The 21,059-nt window shown below is 35.1% G+C and overlaps 1 long non-coding RNA gene across 1 annotated transcript; it reads right to left on the reverse strand.

Moving 5' to 3' along the window:
- Positions 1–710: 710 nt before the first annotated feature.
- LOC116657821 lies at positions 711–19,606 on the reverse strand. The gene is made up of 3 exons (XR_004312950.1): positions 19,414–19,606; positions 783–788; positions 711–720 (listed from the first exon to the last, which is right to left on the reverse strand). It is a non-coding gene; the product is annotated as an uncharacterized LOC116657821 (long non-coding RNA).
- Between the last annotated feature and the right edge of the window lie 1,453 nt (positions 19,607–21,059).

Genomic DNA, 21,059 nt, shown 5'->3' on the forward strand with positions numbered 1-21,059 from the left:
TCCTAAATGTATTTTTTAAAAGACTCTTAAAACTCAATAATAAAAGGACAACCCAATTGAACAATGGGCAAAGGATTTGAATAGAAATTTCTCTGAAGAAGATATACAAATGCCAATAAACACATGAAAAGATGCTTGTTATAATCAGTCATTAGGAAAATGCAAACCAAATCCAAAAATGAGATACCACTTCACACCTAGCAGAATTACTAAAATAGAAAGATAGACAACAACAAGTGTTTTAAGGATGTGGAAAATTGACCCCTCTTACATTGCTGGTCATGCAGCCACTTTGGCAGTTCTTCAAAATGTTAAACAAATAGAATTATCATATAACCCAGAAATACCATTTGTCGGGAGTTTAGCCAAGTTAATCTGTGGTATTGCTGCCTTAGCGTCCACTTTGTTTGGCCAGGTGGTCTGGAGTGACCTTAAACTGACACTGGCCCCTCATGCAAGTACATGCCCTTGATAACAACCCACAGAGTCAGAGGCAAGTTCCTGCTTTGGCTCCTTCAATAGTCCTTGTGTCTCCCCTGCCTCCTAGCACCTTCCCTTTGTGTATCCTGAGATAAGACCCCTGTGGGACTTGCCAAAACCCCACTCTCTTAGTTTGGATTGGCCAATCTGGCCTTAGCCTAAGCACCCTGAAACATTCTACCCACAGATCCCTATAAAAGCATGTGCCCCAGATCCTATCTCTCTTTGTCTGTGCTCTGCCTTGAGCTTTCTGTGTGGCCCTTGGTGGTGCTCTGCATACTTTTTGAGGTCCTGTGATTAACAGATCTCTCTTTCATTTTCTCTTGCATTTGTTGAACTGTGACTTATCATTCGGCATCCAGTGTTCCATTTAAGAAATGTTAATTTGATAGGTTCATAACACCACCCCTAGATATATACTCAAGAGGAATGAAAACATATGTCCACATAAAAACTCTTACATAGCTGTTTATAGTAACATTATTCAGACTAGCCAAAAAGTATAAATAACCCAAATGTCCATCAACTAAGTAATGGATAGATAAAATGTGGTATATTCATAGAATGGAATATACTGTTTGGCAATAAAATACGTGACATGCTAGTACATGCTACAGAATGGATGAGACTTTAAAACATCACGCTAAGTGAGAGAAGACACATGTTGTATGATTCCCTTTACATGACATGTCCAGGATAAGCCAATCCTCAGAGACAGAAAGTAGGTTAGTAGTTTCCAGGAGGATAGTGAGTGGGAAAAGGGGAAATGACTATTAATAGGTATGGAGTTTCTTTGGGCATGATGAAAATATTCTAAAATTAGATGGTGGTGATAGTTGCACCACTCCATGAATATACTAACCTGGTGTTTAGTAAGAAACAATTCCTCAGGCTTCTTATTTTCTTTCCTTATTTGCTTGTTTATTTATTTTAAGTTGCATTCAAGATGATAGAATGATGCCAGAAGCTGAGTACACAACTCATTGTTCAGCCGCTCAGAAAACATGCTCTAGTTCTTAGCTGCTGCAGGATGCCAGAGATAATCCTAAAAATGTGGACTCTTGTCTATTACTTTAAACAACTCACTGTCTAGTTTGGTACTTTCATGTTCCTGGAGTGATTAGGAACAAAGATGTCTGAGGAAAGGGAGAGGAACAGGCTTCTTAGAAGACTTTATTGAGAAGGATTTTGAGATCACATTAGAGCTGAGTGAGGACAAGTACCTTTGTCAGTTACTGATGTTTGCAGTGGCTGTGGTGAAGAGAGGGCAGAGGTCCTTGAGCCATTTCTTGATTTTCCATTTTAAGAGGTAGTCCTTAGTCTTCCATATAAAATTGCCGCCTTTGGAATCTTATTCTGATTACAGATTCTTATTTAGTAATTCACAGAAGACTTGGAGTGGAGGGACTGGGAAAGGGATTTGCATTTATTTTAAGCACTTTTTATGTGCCGGGCATTGTTAAGACACTCCAGGCTAATCCTTACAATAACCCCTTGGAGTAGATGTTATTGTACAAAAGTTTAGCGTTCTTGTAACTTGGCCTCAGTTTAATTAGTACATTTGTATTTGTATCCTTGGTTTCCTTGCAGAATCCCAGGTACTTTCTACTTAATAAGGTCAGAATGGCAGCAAGAAACAGATGACATACACAAACGGGGTAACTGTAGAGAATAAATAAGACAACAATTTATAAAAGTATAGGCATTAATAAGAGAAACCAACAAAGATGGGATGTTCCTCTGGGGTTAGAGTGAGTGTGGGGCTATTTCCCAGTGGGGTTAAGGAAAAATTGGTCTTTAGAACTAAGAGAAAGTAGAGGTCACCTGACAGGAACTGTGTGGCCTCCAGCAGAAGGATGAAGAAAATGCCAACCCACAGGGAATAGAGGAGAAAATCATTGCCCATCCTCACTCTCTTTCTGCCATCTTCTCTCTTGCCAGTGACTCCCATTGGCTGAGGGAGTCCATTTAGGAAGTTTCTCAAAGGAATCCATTGAGAAAACCCATAAAGGTCAGCCTTTTGGCAAACAGAAGGATAGAATGGAAGGGTCAGAAGATCTAGAGGGCAAGCAGACTGCATGGCACAATCCCCCTTTATTCGCAGGATTAATAGTGTCAGGTGGTGGCACTAAGTGTTTTCTTTGGCCTCTCATACTGGTAAAATAACTGACTCACAAAGTCTAATGTGGTTTATTTTTTTAAAGATGCAGATAACAGAAAACTGAACAGTGGCATAAGCATAGAAGACATTTAAATATCTTATATATGAAGAAGTCTGAATGTCAGCAGTCCAGGGCTGATTCAGCAGCTCAGTGATGTCATAAAGGACGTCATCCCCATTTCCATCTTTTCTCTCTGCAGTTCCCACTGCGTTGATTCTTTCTGTTTATGACTTATTATTGTTGGCTTATAGTGTGTTCACCATAGCCCAGGTCACAGAAATATATGTATAGAAAGTCAGGAGCAAAAAAGGCAAAAGGTTTCTCTTTATAAAGCTTTGTCTTCTTATGCATGAAGCAAAATCCTGTCCAGGACCCTCAGGAAGACTTATCCTTACATCTTTTTGGTCAAAATTAGGTCGTGTACACACCCCTACTGCAGTGGTATTTGAGAAAACAAGTATATGACAAAGGGGAATTGGAGCCTTTATTATCAGCCTTGGGCCTCAGCAACTCAAGGATAATGGGAAAAAAAAAAAAAAACTGCTCATGATTCCCTCACACATTTCATAAACACAAAATCTGAGGTTCCGAGATGCGAAACAGCAACTTATCCAGAGTCACATGGCTAGTAAGTGAAAGAACTAGTTTTGATATTCTGTCTGACTCAAAAGCCTGTGTCTGAACCACAGGATTATATTTGCATTCCAAGGAGATGAATTCTCTCCGTGAGAATGTAAAGAAAATAGAGCAGAAGACTGAGGGCTATGTTGTATCCCATACATACTCAGTAGTCCTCTTCACTCTAGCCTGCTCCATTGGCTAATTCCTTATCACCAGAATTCCTTTTAAAAGTGTTGTCATTCATTCTCCAAAAAAAAAATCCAAGAGTGGGAAGTTTCCATTTTCCAACACAAGAAGCTTAGACATTGAGTAATGCTGAGACTGGTAACACAAAATAGAAGTCACCGTGCCCTGGGAGAAAGGGACTTCCTAAAACTTCCCCGAAGCTAGGTCCTATAGAGCCCCTTATTAGTTCAAATGCATTGCCTCTAGGCATTCTACTTATATCTATCAATTTTACCTATCTTCAGAAACCAACTTGTCTCTAAAATCAGTGAGGATTCTAGTATCTAAAATCGTTTAGCTATTTTCTCTAACTTTAGAAAGTATAGTACTTCTTTCTCTTGAGAAAAAAATATCATTTCATCTGCTTCTAAACGTACCCACATGTTTTTCTGGAAACTATGTTTTGTATGTCCTAATTGGAAGAACTCATAAAGAAGAAAAGAAGAAACGAAGCTATAAGAGTGACTGATTACAGTCAACTTCTCATAATTTGTAATGTCTTAATTTTTAATCCCTCTGTAGAAGAAAACAGTACTTTCTGTTTCAAATTTGGATAATTGAATAGTGACTTAATGTGCAAATTGACAGTGCTTGTCAGAAAATTTCCCATTATTAAAGTAATATAATCTCTCTTTTGCAAACTCTGCTAATCATGCTAGCTTTTTCTAATTTCCCTAGAAATAGGTGAGAAAGCTTTTGCTACCCATCTCCCTATTGTTTGTTTTAAGTAAGGTAAGTCTTCATTATGGCAGTAGTTCTAAGAGGATTTTTTTTAAACTTTGTATGGTGCCCTAAAATCACTTGCATCATGATTAATGTTTGTGTATCGTGGTCATTCCTGCTATTTTAGTTACATCACTACTTAATAACTAGTATTCTAAGCCTTGTTCTTGAATTAATTGTTCAAAGCCAAAATGTTCATTTTCTTCAATTTTATAGAGTAATAGATTCCAGAAGTCCTTGGTTCTAACCCTGGTGTTCGTATCAATATGCTCTGTAAACTAAGGCAAATCAGCTGACTTTTCTGGATTGGACTTTCCTTAACAGGGAACTCGAGAAAGATGGACTAGATATTTCGAAGGTTATTTCAAGCTTTAAAATTACAATTCTGATGTTATAGAAAGAGAGTGATTATCCAAATTCAGGCTCAGAAATTATCAGAGTTTGGCTTGTTTTTAAATTTCAGTGTCTGAGATTAATAAGCATGTATGTAAAGTAGGTATGTGAAGGAATCCTGAGTCCTGCAAGGATGTCACTTGGCAATCCACTGAGTTTAAATTGATACCAATCCCTATTAAATAGGAGGGGAAAGGAAGATATCTTTCACCATATTGAAAAATTATGGAGGATTAAAGGCCTATAAACTATTTCTTGAGTTTTTCTCCCCCTCCTCCATTTGGTCTCCTCCTTCCTGCCCATCTCTCATTAGCATCGGCACCATACTGATGTAGGAGAACTGTCAGCTGCTGGGAGTTAGTGACAGGGCTGGAGTTTTGCAAATGACTTCACCTTGTTTTGAATTTCTGTTTTCCATCTACTTTTGGCAAACATTGCTGCGTTTTTAATAAGTCAGTCTACTTGTAATATAATTGATGAGCATTCCATTCTTTTTCCTGTGCTATACTGATTGTTTTATACTGAGGAACAAGGAAGCCTGGCTTCCTCCCCGTAAGGTCTCAGTGGCTCCTGCTGCCGTTAAAAACTCTGTAATTTACTTTCTCCTTTATCGCACTTAGGCAGCATAAACCTTTTCCTGTGGCCCCGTTCTCTGGTTTGCAAAATCACTCTCTCCCTTTCTCTTTTCTCCCTGCTATATTTGGTCTTTGCTATAGAATCAAAGATGTATGTGGGCCATGGAGCCCTTACCAGCTCTCTTCTAAAGGACAGATTGTACAGGGTCCAGCAGGGGCCAAGGTAGTCAGCTCTTCCATTTGAGAGTCTTCCCGGCCCCTCTACTCCTTACCCCAGGTAGGAGAGAGAACCAGTTTCAGTCATTATCTCAGGGATTCTCACCATTTGTTTTGTGACCTTTAACTCCCACATTACTTTCTCTTCCTTTGCTTTAAAGATTTTTAAGTTGGTTAGTGTAACTGGTTGTCTGTGGGTGCTTGGAGTATTGTCTGATAAACGAATCTGGGTTTTGCAGGGAAGAATGCTGTGATCTCTTTAGATTAGCTGTGAGAAGGAAGGGTTATGGAACCTTAAATCAAGAACTTTTATTAGTCTTTACTTTATGCTCAGATAGAATTGGTCCCATCTTCCTTTGTATAATAACTGTTAACTTTAAAAATTCTTTCATGCCACATGTCATTGCTAAAGGATTCTGAGACCTAATGCCATTGTTGGGCTGAGGAGGGGCCCCACAGCACCAAGCAAGTCTCTGGCACCAGCTGGGTATCCTACAATTTAACTCAATTCTGACACTGTCTACTTGGAAATAGTGTCAGATCTGATAGATTAAGGGCTCAGTCCTACAAGACTGCTCCCTCTCTTCAGACACTAATCTTGGGCTTCTGACCAGCTGGTATAGATCTGAGGTTCCATACTATTTCCTTTTTGGATTTGATTAATTTGCTAGAACAGCTCGCAAAACTTAGAGAAATATTCTACTTACTAGATCCTCAGTTTATTACGAAAGGATATAACTCAGGAACAGCCAGATGGAAGAAGTGCATAGGGTGAGACATGGGAAAAGGGCATTGAACTTTTATGGCCTCTCCAAGCATGCCATTCTCCTCAAATCTCCACATGTTCACCAACCTGGAATCTCAGAAACCTGTCCTTTTAGATTTTTATGGAGGCTTCACTACATAGTCATGATTGATTAAGTCATCGGTCATTGGTGAGTGATTCTTCCTCTAGTGTCTGTCTCCTTCCTGCAGGTCAGGGGATGGGACTGAATGTTCCAACTCTCTAATCACTTGGTTGATTCCAGTGGCAACCATCCCTCATCTTTAGGTGGGGTCCACAATTCGCCTCATTAACATAACAAAGATTACTCTTATCTCTCTTGTTACTTAGGAAATTCCAAGAGTTTTGTGAGCTCTGCACCAGAAACAGGACAAAGACCAAATGTATATTTCTTATTATAAATCACAATATGGCAATTATACTTACTTTTAGAAAGTCTTCTTGCATTCCCTCCCCGTGGCCCCCACACTAACTAAATTTGAAGTTTTAAGGACAATGATCATGTATTTTTCATATTTGTATTCTCCTTGGGGCCTGCCTAATTTGTCCTGGTGGATAGTAAGTGCTAATAAAGTTACACACATGTGGAAAATGAGATTGATTTTTTTTTCTCTTTATCTAGTCTTCTTTCCCCTCATCTCCCACATCTGGTTAACAGGTGCTATTTCACTTTTTAATATCTCTCAAATCTGTCCATGCCTCTTCTTACAGCCTAAAAGCCTTCTGTTCTCTTCTCTGCCTGATAAAACCACTTATCCTTCGAGTAATCTCTACTGAGAATAGTTTTCTTGCACCTTTTTGCCCTTATTCCAAGCCATGTTAAATTCCTCTCCTGTGTGCTCCTGTCAAACTCTGGGCATAGACTCCTCAAAGCACTTACTACTTTGTGCTACTGCTGTTGGTTTTCCTGTCCAGCTCTGTCTCAGATCCTGAGCTTCTTGAAGGTGGGAGAAATTAGCACTTGGCAAGATACTAGGCATTCCATAGTCTTTGAATGAATGAATAAAATGATTAAGAGATGAAAGAGTGAAAAACTCAGATATTTTATTACCAAAGTGTATCCAAGACTAAATTCTGTTACGTGCTACAGCATGGCCTTGACAGTTCATTAGATAATGTTTTAACTTAAATAACAAAATGTTTCCCTAGAAAATGCACTGCCATGAGTTTGATTACTTCACATTTGAATTTCATTATCACTCTTGTCTTCACTGGGAAAGATCATTCCTTCTTTTCTCCAGAGAGCATACAATAAGTAACTTTATGCCGTTCTGATAAACTTACACAGTTTACAGGAAGAAACTTCTAGTTAGAAATTCAAGAAGCCAAAACCAAAAATTTCATAACCCACAGGGATAAAATTTCTCAGAGAGAATATGGTAAATTTCTGTATACTCATTAATTTTCTCGCTCCAAAGAAAACCATTTGCTCTAAGTGGTGATCATTTTCTGTAAAATCACTTGCATGGAAATGGAATGGAAAATACACATAAGAAAATCTGAGAAACACTCTCTCCTTTCTATATTTTAATCACTGTCCCCATCAAAGTTTTGCTTCACAAATGATTTTGAGTCTCTGATAGAAATCACTTAGTTGAGTGAAGTGAATATTTAAAGGCTGAAGAAATATAAAAACAATTTTCTGTGTGTGTTCTCACTTTCAGTTTTCTCTTTTGTAAAGCGAAATGAAACCAGTTGGAAAAATATGAGAGTTAAATATATATATATTTATATTTTGTTTGTTTGTTTGTTTGTGTTTGTTGGAGTCTTTGCTGTGGTTCATAGGATGTTCTCATTTTTCTTTTTCCTGATTGGGCTCAGATTTGAAACAAACTGTGCTTCCAAAGTTCAAGCAACACACACACACACAATCACTTACATGTGCTTACATGTTTTTAGTTCCCCATTTTCTGTAAAGGAAGTAAAAATAATGAGTTTGCTAATTTGTATTTTGCATACTATAAAAATTTAGCTTTTAACCTCAAATATAATCTAATGTGAAGTTATTTTAAATGATTCTTTAGATCCCCTTTTACCGCACCCTCATATGAAAACTAACATAATACAGTCTTTATTGTGGTTTGAGTTTTATTCCTGCTTAAATTCAGAGGCTAATTAATCATATAGAAAGACTTTTGAAAAAATTGTTGCTGTTCAAAATCCTTGAGGAAAAATCTTTTTTCTTTAATTTTTATTATAGTTGAACACACATGAAATATACTATCTTAACCATTTTTAAGTGTACTGTTCAGTGACATTAAGTATATTTTTATTGTTGTATAACCATCACCACCATCCATCACCAGAATTCTTTCCATCTTGCAAAACTGAAATTCTACACATGTTAAACAGTAACACCCCATTCCTCTTTCCCCAACCCTGTAACAACCATTCTGCTTTCTGTCTCTATGGTTTTGACTACCCTAGGTACCTCATATAAGTGGAATCGTACAGTATTTGACTTTTCATGACTGGCATATTTCACTTAGCCTAATGTCCTCAAGGTTCATCCATGTTGTAGTAATGTCAGAAGTTCCTTCTTTTTAAAGAATGAATATTATTTAATTGTATACTTCTATACCACACGTTGCTTATCTATTCATCTGTCAATGGACACTTGAGTTGCTATTGTTAATAATGCTGCTGTGAACGTGGGTGTACAAAATATGTCTTTGAGACTCACTTTACTTTCTCTTTTGTATTTGGTTCATTTAGGGCGCTGAAATGTTTTAATTCTCTTTTCATTTCCTTTTGTTTATACTCTATAACTATTTTCTTTGTGACTACCTTGGGGATTACCTCCTAAGGTTACAACACTCTAATTTGAATTTTTACCAGCTTAACTTAAACAATATACAGAATCTGTACTCATCTGTAGCTCTATCCTCACCACTTTCAGTTACTGATGTCACAGAATTGTATCTTTGTACTTTGTGTGTCCAAAAATATAAACTAATGATTTTAATGCATTATTCTCTTAAATTATGTAGAAAATAATATGTAGAGTTACAAACCAAAGTTATAATAATACTAGATTTTGGACTAATTGTATTTTAAATGTGTCAGTCTCTTAAATCACATAGAAAACAAAAAGTGGCATTACAAACCATTATTACAATAATACAAGTTTTTGTAATTACCCACATATTTACCTTTCCTGAGATTTTTAATTGTTCATAATGTTTCTAGTGTCTTTCCGTTTCGACATGCAAAACTCTCTTTAGGATTTCTTGCAGGACAGGGCTAATTGTAACTAATTCCCTCAGCTTCTGTTGATTGGGGAAGATCTTATTTTCCACCTCACTTTTGAAGAATAGTTTTGGTGGAAAAAGAACTCTTGGTTGACAGTTTTCTCTTTTAGCACTTTGAATATATCAAGTTAATGCCTTCTGGCCTCCAAAGTTTCTGATGAGAAATCTGTTAATTATCTTATTAAGGATCTCTTGCATGTGATGAGTCAATTCTCTCTTGCTGTTTTTAAGATTCACTTTCTGTCTTTGTCTTTGGCAGTTTAATTATGTCTTGGTGTGGGTCTGTCTGAGTTCATTCTATTTGGAATTTGTTGAGGTATTTGCATGTTTATATTCATGTCTTTCACCAAATTTGTTAAGGTATTTTTTTTTCAAATTTGGTAAGTTTTGAGCCTTTATTTTCTCAAGTAATCTTTCTGCCCCTTTCTGTCTCTTCTTTCTGATTCTTCTATGATGCATATGTTGATTGGTGGTGTCCCACAGATACCTTAGGCTCTTCCCTTTTCTTCAGTTTTTTTTTCTTTTATTTCTTTGGACTTGATCGTTTCAATTGTCCAGTCTCCAAGTTTGCTGATTCTTTCCTCTGCCTGCGCAAATCTGCCTTTGAATCCCGAGCGAATTTTTATTTCAATTGTTGTACTTCTTTGTTCTAGAAATTCTTTTTAGGTCCTCTAGCTCTTCATTGATTTTTCCATTTCGTTCATAGTGTTTCCTTGACTTTCTCTATGTCTTTCTTTAGTTCTTTGAGCATTTTTAAAACAGTCATTTCAAAGTCTTTGGTAGGTCTGCTATCAAGTTGTTGTCAGAAACCAGATGGACATTTCTCTGGGCATGCATGGTGACTTTCTAATTTCTCTTGTATGTTCAGTTGCTTTTGAATGCCCTAATCTTTTATACGTGGCTCCCAAAGGGGGAAAAAGCAAAAATGAAGGGGAAGGTGGAAGTGGCGCCAGCCCTTTAAATTCTTTGGAAGTCACTTTAGCCAGTGTGGCAAAAGTCTGTAACAAATGAATGGTGGTGGTGCATTGATGGCTGCCTGCCTCTACGTCTGCACCTCTGTGATCAGAAGCAGCAATCAATGACCACAGTGTAGATCCCAATATTTGGAAGACAGGGTTCTTATTGCCCACACTGGCTCTTACAAGCTGCATGTGTATAAACGGCTCTAAGAACACATGCACAGCTGCCTTCAATAAATTAGAGGTGAGGGATGGGTAGCCACCACTGAGTTAAGAGCTGACAGTGACAGAAATTAAGCACAATTTATTGTCTAAGCCTTCACTTGGAAGTTGAAAGGCTTCAACAGACTCCAGAATTCCAAGAGTTATATCAGGCAGATTCTGCCAGTGCAGTTGTCTAGATGGGAATTCAGATTCCTGATGCATTCTACTCCATCATCTTTTCAGATTGCTCCTGGAAAAGTCTTTTATATTAAAAAATGTATATAATATACCCTTAGCTAATTGGTTCAAATCATATTTCTCATAAAAATCAGTACATTATGTATTTCAATAGACAATTTCTTTTCATGCTTCGCACACATAGAGATATATCTTTCAAAGACTTTTCAGGGATTAAATATTGTAAGTTATTTTTCCCAAATATGATGATAAAGGCAGAACTGTTTAAGTAACATTGTTATCAATATTTAATTAAATAAAAGTTAAAAACTAACTGAAGTAAAATTGAAAATAAATGTGAAGATGTGTACTATGAACTAATGCGTAGGTGTGTGTTATAAAGAGGGGTGATTATGAAGAAAACTCTCCCTTCAATTTATTTAAATGATTAAATAATAAACAGTGATCAGTAGGTCTTGTAGCCAAATCAGGCACATTTTGTTTTGTTTTGTTTTGGAACATACTTTATTTCACAGAATGTAATTATTTTTGTGTATGAAATCTTATTTACCCTTTCCCATATAGACTGGAATCATAAACTCAAACATTTCCTTTGAACTAGAAGACACAGCTTGTTTCTTATGATGTAACAGAATTAAATAAAACATGAGGCATTTCTAAAATAAAAAAGTACAATAATAATTTAAACCCTAGTCTAGTAATATTTCAAGCAAGGGCATAAGTCATGGTTGTACCCACATTTATTAATGATAAGGCATTGCTTAATACTAATTTATTTATTCATTCATCCTTAGATTTAACAAAGTGGTTTTTATGCTTATTATCTGATAGGTATTGTGCAAGGAGTTGTGTGTGAGTGTGAGTGCCAGATAAAATTGAGTATAGGTGAGCCTTTCTTTCCCATACTAAACTTTCAAAAAACCTACACTTTTCTGACTTATTCATTGATATTCCCAAAACATCATTCTAAAATTAATTTGGATTTGGACATATACATTGATAAACTAATCCTACAAAACATGCAACTCAGTATTCAACATTCTCATCTTTAACATCTGATATTTACAGGTGTGAATTATATATAAAAAAGTGGGGGACTGCCATTAAAACAGTCCTACAACCATTGTCATTGTTTATTATCTGTATACAAGATTGGATTTATATTCTAAGAATTGAAGTGAGAAGAAATGTATAAAGAGGGTAGTGTAGGTTGAGTCATGATAATAGTAGCAACTAACACTTCTATAGTGCATACTCTTTGGCAGACACCTTTTAAGGACTTATCCATATGAAATTATTAAATTCTTAAAGCAATTCTATGAGACAGGAGCTATTACTACTCCCATTTTACATGTGAGAAAATTAAAGTGCAGAAAGATAAAGTAACTTGTCCGAGGTTACGTAGGGTAGGATATTGTGAGTTTGGGGATTCAAAATAAAGCAGTCTGACTCTAGACTTTCAACTCACTTTTGGCTAGGATGACCAGAGAGAACTTCGTAAAATCAGACTCTAAACAAGAAACTAAAAAAAAGTTTTCGCTTAAAAACTGTATTTAAATTTTTAAATTTTGAAAGAATTTTAAGACTTACAGAAAAGTTACAAAAATAGTACAGAGAATTCCCCATATACCCTTCACTCAGTTTTTCCTGATGTTAACATTTTATATAAATGACCATAGCACGTTTATGAAAATGAGGAAATGAACGTTGATGTAATACTAATGTGTGTGTGTGTGTGTGTGTGTGTGTGTGTGTGTGTATACACACACATATATCTATATGGAGAGAGAGAGCTGATTTGAATTTTATCAGTTGTCCCAATAACATCATTTGTTCTGGTCCAGAATCCAGTCCAGGCTCCCATACTGCATTTAATTGTAATATTTACTTAGTCACCTTCAAATTATGGAAGTTCATTAGTCTGTCTTTGTCTTTTTGTGACCTTGATACTTTAAAAGAATAGTTGAGATTAGTTATTTTGTAGAATGTTTTTCAGTTTAGGTTTGCCTGATATTTTCTAGAATTATATTGAGATTGTTTGTTTTTCGCAATACCACGAAAGTGATATGTCCTTCTCAGTGCATCTTATCAGTAGGTATCTGATGTTGATATATCTTCTAATTGGTTGATACTAATCTTGATTACTTTCTAAAGACAATGTCTGCCTGTTTTCTCAAATGTGAACTATTTTTTTTTTCCTCTAGAAAGATACTTTCTAACAGAGACATACTTACAAGTTCCCTGGTATGTAACTACTTGTTTTTCTCTTGCTGCTTTTAGGAGTCTCTCTTTGTCTTTAATTTTTGAAATTTTTAATTGTAATGTGTCTTGGTGTAGACCTCTTTAAGTTCATTTTATTTTGGATGTTCTGTGCTTCCTGGTTCTTGATGTCTGTTTCCTTCCCCAGGTTAGAAAAAAATTTTAGCTTTTATTTCTTCAAATAAGTTCTTTGCCCCTTTCTCTCTCTTCTTCTTCTCCTGAGACTTCTATAATGCAAGTATTAGTATGCTTAATGCTGTATCTGAAGTCTCTTAAACTATCCTTATTTCTTTTAATTCTTTTTTTTTTCTGTTCAGTTTGGGTAATTTCCACCACTTTTTCTTCCAGATCACTGATTCATTCCTCTGTCTCATCTAATCTGCTGTTGATTTCTTCCTGTGTAATTTTTATTTCAATTATTGTATTCTTCTTTATATTTTCTGACTTGGGGTAGAGATTCTCACTGTGTTTATCCATTCCTCTCCCAAGTTCAGTGAACATCTGTATGATCATTACCTTGAACCCTTATCAGGTAGATTGTCTATCTCCTCTCTGTTTAATTCATTTTCTAAGGTTTTGTCTTGTTCCTTTGTTTCTCATATATTCCTCTGTCTCCTTACTTTTTCTAATTCTCTGTGTTTATTTCCATGTATTAGGTAGGTCAGCTATGTTTCCCAATCTTGGAGAAGTAGCCTTATGTAGGAGACGTAATATAGGGTTCAGCAGCATGCTCCCCTGTTGTCACTGCAGCTGTGTGCTCTAGGGGACCCTCTATGTAGGCTGCATACCCCCTTTTACTGTGGCTGGATCAGTTACTGTAGGCATGCTGTATGTGTGACTGGCTTCTGGCCTGGTTGCCACCACAAGGTCCTGTCTTGGGTGGTGGCTGTGGGCCCACTGGAGGGTGGGGCAGGTTTCCTGTGCAGCCCAGGTGGGCATGGGGCTATTGCCTGCTGTTGGTGCACAGAACTAGATTCCCGTGAGGCATAGCCTGGGGTATGCAACACTGTTGCCAGCCTGCTGGTGGGCCAGGTCTCTACATAGCTGGCTTCCTGCAACAATCATTAATGTGGTACTTACTTAATAATGATATTTTCCTAAGGAATAGCTATTTCTTTTGCCCTTTTATGTATTTCTTTATTCATATTAGTATGCATGATAAACTAATACAATCATTTACCTACTTGCTCAAATTGTTCCAGCTTTGACTCTTGATAGTTTCCGTGTATTTTTACAAGTCTTCGTTATTTTTTGAGCTCTTCAGACTTTTGATAGAAGGAAATCAAAGCAGTATTTTAGTAAGATCAGCCTGGATGTAACAGCTAAGAAAATTCCTTTTATATTTTTAAACTTTCCATAGCAAATATAATTCATCACATATTTTTCTCACAAAAAGCAATACCAATAAGATTGTTATTTTTCAATTATAATTAAATATTTTTTATACCTCAAAGCTGACTTGGACCTAACCTAACTAACTCCAAGGTTTACTTATGCTGCAAACTAGTACTGGGTTGGATGGTTCTCCCTAATGGGGAAAATAAGACATAAAAATTTTTCTGATTTATAGATGCATTGTGTGCTGCTTTCTTGCCTTAATCTAGCTATTCCATTGGAGTTCAACATATATTAGCAAAATTCACTTTATGTAAAGCATAGGCCATGAACAGGGAGCACCTTTAGCCACATCAAGCCCTAAGTAGGAAATTAAAAATTTAGTTAGCAAACATTTAATGAGTGCTCCAAGTACTAGGCATTGTGCCAGGCACTATGCATTAATAAAGAATATATTTGAAAGAAGTTGGGAAATTAGGAAACAACATTTGCTTTAAAAAAAGGAATCAGAAACAATGGACCTATGGGAAAATAGAAAATAACAACTGTATATTTCCTTTGTCAAGGGGCTCATAAACATAGAGAAAAAAGGTAATGATATAATAGAAATATTATTGAAAAGTATATGGTATTCTACACATATTTGAAATGATACAATGTAATAGAAGTATTGACGAAGAGCTGTGAGAATCACAGAGCAACTAATTCTACCTGTGAAGAAAATAAGTAGTGTTAGAGAAAGCTTTGGGGTTCAGTGGGCATTTTAAACATAGGAATTCACTTGGTGAGAAGGAAATAAGGACTTTCCAGGTTGAAGCAAAGCTTGATCAAGGTCACATGTATAAAGGAGAATAGAATTAGGGAACCTCTGGGAGACTGAAACTCAAATTACATTTGTTAGCAGAGGAGTGAAAACAACGGGAGTGGTAGGTAGGAGCCAGGATATGATGTATCTTATTGACCATGGTAAGGAGCTTGGCTTTTTCTCGGTCATTGACATTTTTTGAACAGTTACATTAAGACATTTTTGTGCTGAAAGGATAAGCAGAGCAAAATGAAAGATGGAGAGATTCTATGTTATTATCCCAAGCAGGCTATTGAATCAAACACGTAGATCTCATTTCTGGCTCTGTTTATCTTGACCTTCTCATATTATTCTGTAGTATTCCTTTTCAGGGGAAAGATCTTAGGAAAGGTGGGAATTGAATAAGATTGAATATAATAAAAAAGACAGCATTCTCCACATTCAGTGTTAGAACCACATTGTCTGTAAATCACAATATTTTTGTCATGTAAAGGTAATGCATCTGATTTTTGGTATAGGAGTAAATATTTTGATTTATATATGTATCTGGAAAACTATACGCAGCATGCATCTAAATTATTGAGGAATTGACTGATTTTGGAATCTCCTCTTCAATTAAATATAATCTTAACTTCCTAATCAGTATCTTTCAGAAAATGACATGGCTTATATTCTTTATAAGTACTAAATACAGAACAAGTTAACCCTTTGTAAACTAAAGTATATATAAGTACTGTTGGCTTAAATTTTTTTTAAGAAATTCTTTTGTTAGAAAAATACTTTTTCATGTTAGAACTAAAATATCCAAGTGTGACTATAAAGTATTTTTGAAAAAAAAAATCCACATTTTGCTGTAAGAGCATTTAATGAATGGCTTTACTTTTATGTATGATTTGCCAAAAGGATACTGAAGTTAGTAGAAATACTTAAAATCATCAAATAATTTGAAATAGGCCATCTTATCAATGATTGAAGCATCAGAATAATAATGTTTATATTATCTTGGATCTCCTATTGTAGTAGAATTTTGGATAACTTTTGAAACAAGAGTTATAGATCTCTTATTTACAGAAAATGAATAAATCAATGAACTGAACATATAAATAAAAAATCAATGTGCACTACTAATTGTATTTTATAAAATTTCAATTAGGCCAAACTCTATGTTTAGAAAATAAAGCGAGACATGTCTAGAAGAACTTCTAATTAAAGTTTGTATCCAAAGTTCTATCTTTGAGAGTAATGCATGAAATTCTGAATGTAATAGTTTTTGACTTAAGCCAATAAGTTAAATAACATTAATTATTCCTGCCATTTGGGATGGCATTTATAAATATTTATATATTTACATATATTTATATTTATAATATATATAATTTATGTTATATAATATAATATATAATATATATAATGTATATTATATATAAATATATAATATACACACACACACACACACACAAAATTTGGGATTATTAGGATTGAAACCTAAAACTTTGAAAATATTTATAGGCTGCTACTTTGATGCTTTTTGGAATTTTGAAAGGCAGATTGGTATTAAATCACCAATTTTCCCCTTGGATTCTGAATTCCTTTATTTGACCAATGTCTCTAAAGGAAAATTTTTAATTAGCAGTAGTGAAAAATTGTATAATTGTACTGTAGTAAGTCAGTAAATCTGTGCTTTGGTGGAGTGAATGAAAATGCATAGCATCCTTAACAATTTATGCAAAGTATAGCATATTTTGGGAAACCATGGATAGATTAATAGAAGGATGAGTTAATCCTTTGGAGTTCAGAGCCGTAGATGCTCACTGAGTGTAGGAGAGACAATAAATATGTTGAATTTTTTTATTTATAGGTTCTTAAAGCACTTTAGGGTAAACTTAGTTGTATTATTCGTTTGGTCGGCAATCACTTTGACAATATTCTTTAAAAGATTGAAGATCTTCCTCTCACTTGATCCAAAAACTGCTTCTATGTAATTTTCATTGATAAGGGATCTTAATGAGTTTGGAAGAGTTTGAAATAAACACTATTTTCCTCCTGGTATAATCCAGGTAAAAATAACATCTGAGAACTATCTTTATTTACCTTCTTCCAAAATGAGAAATGATGACTCACAATAAGCTGTTGTATCACGTGGCTCTAGTGCCTGCCCAGGTTAAACCAGTGACACAGAAGAAATGTTTCTCTGATACCTGGGATTGCGCTGGGAGAATAATTCACATGCAAGTGCCTGACTGTCATGAGATGGGAAGAGGAGATACAGGAGAAGATCATAGGGCATTTTGCTTCCCTTCATGTTCCTGACCCTTGCCTGTCATGTTGTGTTCTGTTAATGTGCATTCTGTACGCTGATCAACCTAATCCAGTCTCATTTTTACTCTCCATTAAAAAAGTCTTTCATATTGCTATCTTTTATTCCCCCTGCTGTAATTTAAGGGCATTTTAACCAATTTTCTCTTGTTTGGTTCTCAACAGAGAAGAATAGCTAATTAACAATTTCTCTGCAACAAGTCATTAAATTTCCATTTTTCCATGGTAAATAATAGAGCATGACTTGTTTTCATTCATATCTTGAGTAACAGGAATTTCCTGCCTATTTCATGATGATGTTGAGAGGATTCACCAATTAAATGTGCACAAGATTCTTTAAGCTTCATAGAAGAAAGTTATTACACAGAAACATAAAATTTCCACTGGGAATAGAAATTAAGAAGAGAATGTCTCTTTTTTACTATGATTACACTGTTAATTTTAGATGTCAAAGTATGGTCTTTGTTTTTTGGAATAGGGCTCTCTAGAAAGTGGAAATGGTGCATTAAGTAAGAATGAAATAAAGCCTGTAGTGCTCTTTGCCCTCAATGGGTAACATTCTTACTGATTTCAATGATATTTTAAATGATACACAGGATTTTTTTTTTTCCCATCTCAGGCACAATACAGTCTTATTTCATGAATTTTATAAGCAATGTTATCTCAGATACACAAAATCAGAAACATGTGCTTTAGGGCTAATAATATTGCTGTTCTGTAAGGTCAGATCCAAAGACTGCGTAAACCTTGGCTAGTTTAAAATGAAATGGAAGCAGCTGTTGTAAAGAATGTGGTATATAAGCTCTCATTTAAGGTTATATTGTATTTCTCTTATAAATTTTAATTGTGTGTTTTGAGAGAAAGAATTTTTTAAAGAAATAAAACCTGATTTTGCAAATGTTCTCTAACCATGCTAAAATAGACAGTGCATGAAATCATAAAACTCAACTGTAGTCTTTTCTCTCTTTTTTACAAAAAGAAGCATGGATTGTTTTTTCTGCAATAGAGTTTCTTTATTTTCTTCACAGTAGATTGCAAAAAGAATTAAATACTGAGAATTATATTTCAAACCTTATGACTTCAAGATTGCTTTGACAAGCTGGAAAGGAGCAACATTATATATATATATATATATATATATTTAACACTTTCCCACCAAATGCAGCTCTGAGCTTAATTACAAACACAATAAATGTATGGACTTAGTGACACATTATCTAGACAATTAATCAACCAGATCTTAAAAGTGGATTGGTACTGGCATTTTCTTTACTTCAAGTTAAGATTTATGTTGGATATTTCTCTTTTCCATTCTTTTTTTTTTTTTTTTTGTCTTTATTTTTATTTTTCTAATTATTCTTGACGTACTGCTAATGTTTGACTCTGGTGTACTGTGAACCTAGATATCCATCTCAGAATTTTTACAAAAGTATGTATTTCTTTTATTACTAGAAAAAGTAAACACTAATATAACCACCATATCTGTATAGAAGATCTATTTTTTATGTCTATCATTTAATTATTATGAGGGACCTCAAGAATTGAACTAGATATATAAACATGGTTGATGTTAATGTTTTGAAGAATGTTTCTGGGATATGAGTGGTGATATACCTCACAATACTATTACTATATTCTACATATGTTGCATTATTGAATATCTGTTGATATACTTGTGTTAGTAACTGTTTCCTTCTAGGATAATATTTTGAAGATTGTAAGCTCTTAGTTAAATAAATGAATCAACAACAGATGGAGAATGTGCACTTTATCATTCTGTTTAGCATATTATGTGTAGATGGTGGTCTGCAGTTTGCCCTAGATTGCTCAAGTGCTCACGAGCTAACAGTGTATTTCTTGATCAATCTAGAAGTAAATAGCAAAGACAGTGAATTAGAATATATTACAGTGATTATGTAGAATACATAGTTATGCTCTGAGTCAAATTAAAACATGTGGACAGATAGGTTTACTCAAATAATTTTCTAAAAGGGCCAGGATGGATCATTGTATTCAGTAATTGAAGCCACAACTAAGTAGATTAGTTTCCATGATCCTATTCCATTTTGTTGTTTAAGACACCCATACTCCTAGGGTAAAGTGCTGGACGTAGGCAGGGGAGCAGTAGTAGGTACAGTCTCTCCTCATTTACCTTTTCCTGATATCTTGGGAGCAAGCTTACCATTCACTCTGCCCTTGATTTTTTGAGTGCTTATAATCAGTTCATCTTGGATGCTCTTTTGGTTTTTATACTTATAGTCAGCTTTATCCTAAAGAATGGCATCAAACTGATTCATTAAATATAGATTAAGCTTATCGGGCAGAAGTTTGGGCTTCTAGGGTGTTTGAATTGATTTCCTGAATTAAGATGGTAACTTTAGTTTCATATCTTGATAAGAAAGATGTATTTCAAGTATTTTATTTTAAATCCTTAAAATATAAGCATGCGGTATTATTACTTGTCATACACCATTCTTGGTACTTGGGAATGTGATAGTGCGCAAAATTTCCCCGAATCTCTGTCCCAGAGGAGCTTGCATACTAGTGGGAGCTAATTGAGTGTGGAGTTTAGGTAAATAACACCAAACGGAAATGCGTAAAGAGGATAAAGTTAAAGGTTGAAGGAACAAGTTGCAATTTTAAATAAGATGATTAGGATGAGACCCCTTGAAAACTTGACATTTGAGCAGAGACTTGAAGAAAGAAATTTATGTGGATATTTATGGGAACTACTTTTCAAGACCCTAAATCTGGAGCTTATTTATAATGTTGGAGAAATAGCAAGAAGGCCAGAGTAGGGGAGTAGAAGGTGATAAGGTCAGAAAGCTAATACAGACAGAGGGCTAGATTATGTAGAGCCTGTAGGGCCTTCACATCTATTCATATGGAATAAAATTGTCTTATGTTCTGTCTAGGCCATTGTAAGCACATTGTTTTTTTGTAACTTTGGGTAATATGGAATCATTGAACAATTTTGAGTAGAGAAATGATGATCTGACCTACTTTTATAAAAGGATCAGTATGTTTAGAGAAGACACAGAAGGGAGCAAGTGTGGAAAAAGGGAAATTATTTGAAAGGTTATTAGCCATCGTAGGAGGTTAGATTACGGTGACTCAGACTAAGATTGTAGCAGAAAATGACAGGAAGTCATCAGATTCTGAATATATTTTGAAGGCAGAAACAACAGAATTTTCTGAGAGATTGTTCAGTGTGAAATGGTAAGGCTAGGGATGGAGTGGGTTGGTGAGGGAATAGCGGGAGTTTGATTATGAACATGTTAATTTTGAGAATACGTTTTAGATACCTAAATAGAAACATCAAGTACTGAGTTTCATGTATGAATCTGGAGTTCCAGAGTAAAGTTTGAATTGGAAAATTAAATTTGAGAGTCTTTGGCATATAGAGACCTTTATAGTTACAAAGCCGGATGAGATCACCAAAGGAAAGATATGGATAGAGAAGAAAAAGGGATCATGGAGTAACCCAAATCTACTTCAGCATTTCAAAATCAAGAGAACAGCCAACAGGGGGTTTTGAAGAGATAAGTTGATG

The sequence above is a fragment of the Camelus ferus genome, chromosome 2, assembly GCF_009834535.1.
Source record: "Camelus ferus isolate YT-003-E chromosome 2, BCGSAC_Cfer_1.0, whole genome shotgun sequence".
Taxonomy (NCBI): Eukaryota; Metazoa; Chordata; class Mammalia; order Artiodactyla; family Camelidae; genus Camelus; species Camelus ferus.